Genomic DNA, 3903 nt, shown 5'->3' with positions numbered 1-3903 from the left:
GCTCTGCTGTACCTCAAGTATTAATGCAATTCTATTATCTTTTATTCAATTCTCTCTTATTCTTATTCCAAGATATTCATTCGTACCCAAGAACATGATGAATGTGATGAGTCAGATTACCCTCATTATCATTCTCACTTATGAATGCGCGTGATTGACAACCATGTCCGTTCTACATGCAACAGAGCTTGAATGCGTATCTCTTAGATTCCCCAACAGAATCTTCGTGGTATAAGTTAGATAGTTGGCGGCATTCATCTGGATCCGGAAAGTCCAACCTTGTCTGTGGTGTTCCGAGTAGGATCCTGGGAGTCCGGAAAGTCCAACCTTGTCTGTGGTGTTCCGCGTAGGATTCCGATCATGAATGACCGTGACGTGCTTCAAACTTTAACCTGCTGGGCGTTGGTGACAGACGCAAAAGAGGGATTCTATTCCAGTAGGAGCGGGAACCAACCGGTGATTAGCCGTACTGTGACAGAGTGCGTTGCATAGTTTTCACTGCGAGGATGGGATGTAGCCATCAGCCACGGGTGATGCCTCCAGACTGGTTAGCTGTGCGAGTGACAGCCGCACAGGTTATTTCCCCGTGAGGAATGAAAGTAGCCACAGTTGATGGTGAACCCCTATACAAAGCTTGCCATGGAAAGGAGTAAGAAGGATTGAGTAGAAGGAGTAGGAGAGCAGGCGTCCAAGAGCTCTACAGCATCTCCATCCGCTTATCTGAAATTCCTACCAATGAATCTGCATAAGTCTTCTATCCCTTTTATTATTCCTTTTTATTTATTATAATTACAATTCCTCTTTTTTCTGCCTGACTGAGATTTGCAAGGTGACCATAGCTTGCTTCATACCAACAATCTCTGTGGATTCGACCCTTACTCACGTAAGGTTATTACTTGGACGACCCAGTACACTTGCTGGTTAGTTGAACGAGATTGTGAAGAAAATAAACAATGCCCTCAGAGTATACATCTTTTATAAATACATACAAGTGATCACAATTTCGTCCACCAAGTTTTTGGCGCCGTTGCCGGGGATTGTTCGAGTATGGACAACTGACGGTTCATCTTGTTGCTCAGATTAGGTAATTTTCTTTTCAAAAATCTTTTTCAAAAATTTTTCTTTTATTTTTCGTTCTTCCAAAAATGTTTTTCGAAAAAAATTAATAAAAATACAAAAAAATCATAAAATCATAAAAATCAAAAATATTTTATGTTTCTTGTTTGAATCTTGTGTTAATTTTTAAGTTTGGTGTCAATTGCATGCTTTTAAAATTTTTCTTGCATTTTTTTTCGAAAATTTCATGCATTCATAGTGTTCTTCATGATCTTCAAGTTGTTCTTGACAAGTCTTCTTGTTTGATCTTGATGATTTCTTGTTTTGTGTCTTTTGTTGTTTTTCATGTGCACTTGTGCATTCATATTTTCCATGCATTAAAAATTTCTAAGTTTGGTGTCTTGCATGTTTTCTTTGCATCAAAATTTTTCAAAATTATGTTCTTGATGTTCATCATGATCTTCAAAGTGTTCTTGGTGTTCATCTTGACATTCATAGCATTCATGCATGCATCTTGTGTCTTGATCCAAAATTTTCATGTTTTGGGTCATTTTTGTGTTTTTCATTCAAAATTTGATTTCAAAAATATCTTATCCTTATTTCCCTCCAAAATTTCGAAATTTTGGGTTGACTTGGTCAAAAATTTTTAAAAATTAGTTGTTTCTTACAAGTCAAGTCAAAATTTCAATTTTAAAAATCTTATCTTTTCAAAATCTTTTTCAAAAATCATATCTTTTTCATTTTTTTTATTTTCGAAAATTTCAAAAATATTTTTCAAAATATTTTCAAAATCTTTTTCTTATCTTTTTATCCAATTTTCGAAAAATTAGCTAACAATTAATGTGATTGGTTCAAAAATTTGAAGTTTGTTACTTTCTTGTTAAGAAAGGTTCAATCTTTAAATTCTAGAATCTTATCTTGTAGTTTCTTGTTAGTTAAGTAATTTTTAAAATTAAATCTTTTTTTTCAAATATCTTTTTCAAATATATCTTTTTATCTTTTATCTTATCTTTTTCAAAAATTTTATCTTTTTCAAAATTTGATTTCAAAATATCTTATCTAACCTCCTATCTTCTTATCTTTTTCAAAATTTGATTTCAAATCTTTTTCAATCAACTAACTAACTCCTTGTTTGTTTCTTATCTTTTTCAAAACCACCTAACTACTTTTCCCTCTCTAAATTTTCGAAAATTCTCCCCCTCTTTTTCAAAAATTCTTTTTAATTGTTTTAAATTCTAATTTTAATCTCATCTCATCTTTAATTTTCGAAAATCACTAACCATTTTTTCAAAATTATTTTCGAAAATTTCTCTTCTCTTTCTTATTCTATTTAATTATTTAATTACTAACACTTCTCTTCACCTCTCTTCATCCAAATCCGAACCTCCTCCTTCATTCTTCTACCCCTTTCTTCTTCTACTAACATAAGGGAATCTCTATACTGTGACATAGAGGATTCCTCTTTCTTTTCCTGTTTTCTTCTCTTTCTTATGAGCAGGAACAAGGATAAAGGCACTCTTGTTGAAGGTGATCCAGAACCTGAAAGGACTCTGAAGAGAAAATTAAGAGAAGCTAAATTACAACAATCCAGAGGCAACCTTTTAGAAAATTTCGAACAAGAGGAAGAGATGGCCGAAAATAATAATAATAATGTAAGGAGAATGCTTGGTGATTTCACAAAGCCAACATCCAAGTTTGATGGAAGAAGCATCTCCATTCCTGCCATTGGAGCCAATAACTTTGAGCTTAAGCCTCAACTAGTTGCATTAATGCAACAAAACTGCAAGTTTTATGGACTTCCATCTGAAGATCCTTATCAGTTTTTAACTGAATTCTTGCAAGTCTGTGATACTGTAAAGACAAATGGAGTTAATCCTGAAGTCTACAGACTCATGCTTTTCCCTTTTGCTGTAAGAGACAGAGCTAGAATATGGTTGGATTTACAACCTAAGGATAGCCTGGACTCCTGGGATAAGCTGGTCACTGCCTTCTTAGATAAATTCTTTCCTCCTCAAAAGCTGAGCAAGCTGAGAGTGGATGTTCAAACTTTCAAACAAAAAGATGGTGAATCCCTCTATGAAGCTTGGGAAAGATACAAGCAGCTGACCAAGAGATGTCCATCTGACATGTTTTCAGAATGGACCCTATTAGATATATTCTATTAGTGTCTCTATGAATTTTCGAAAATGTCACTGGACCATTCTGCAGGTGGATCTATTCACCTGAAGAAAACGCCTGAAGAGGCTCAAGAACTCATTGACATGGTTGCAAACAACCAGTTCATGTATACCTCTGAGAGGAATTCCGTGAATAATGGGGTCCCTCAGAAGAAGGGAGTTCTTGAAATTGATGCTCTGAATGCCATACTGGCTCAGAACAAAGTGTTGACTCAACAGGTCAACATGATCTCTCAAAATCTGAATGGATTGCAACATGCATCCAACAGTACTAGAGAGGTAGCTTCTGAAGAAGCTTATGATCCTGAGAACCCTGCCATGGCAGAGGTTAATTATCTGGGTGAACCATATGGAAATACCTATAACCCATCATGGAGAAATCATCCAAATTTCTCCTAGAGGATCAACAAAAACCTCAACAAGGTTTTAACAATGGTGGACGCAATAGGCTGAATAATAGTAAGCCATATCCATCATCTTCTCAGCAACAGACAGAGAACGCTGAACAAAATAATTCTAATTTAGCCAATATAGTCTCTGATCTGTCAAAAGCCACTTTCAGTTTCATGAATGAAACAAGATCCTCCATTAGAAATTTGGAGGCACAAGTAGGCCAGCTGAGTAAGAAAGTTATTGAAACTCCTCCCAGTATTCTCCCAAGTAATACAGA

At 35.3% G+C, this 3903-nt stretch overlaps 1 non-coding gene across 1 annotated transcript; it reads right to left on the bottom strand.

The window, feature by feature from the left end:
- Positions 1 to 3080: 3080 nt before the first annotated feature.
- LOC112719058 (small nucleolar RNA R71) lies at positions 3081 to 3184 on the bottom strand. The gene has a single exon (XR_003161378.1). It is a non-coding gene; the product is annotated as a small nucleolar RNA R71 (small nucleolar RNA).
- Between the last annotated feature and the right edge of the window lie 719 nt (positions 3185 to 3903).

The sequence above is a fragment of the Arachis hypogaea genome, chromosome 10, assembly GCF_003086295.3.
Source record: "Arachis hypogaea cultivar Tifrunner chromosome 10, arahy.Tifrunner.gnm2.J5K5, whole genome shotgun sequence".
Classification (NCBI taxonomy): Eukaryota; Viridiplantae; Streptophyta; class Magnoliopsida; order Fabales; family Fabaceae; genus Arachis; species Arachis hypogaea.
The sequence above is the reverse complement of the archived record's forward strand: the minus strand, read 5'-3'. Positions and strand labels throughout refer to the sequence as shown.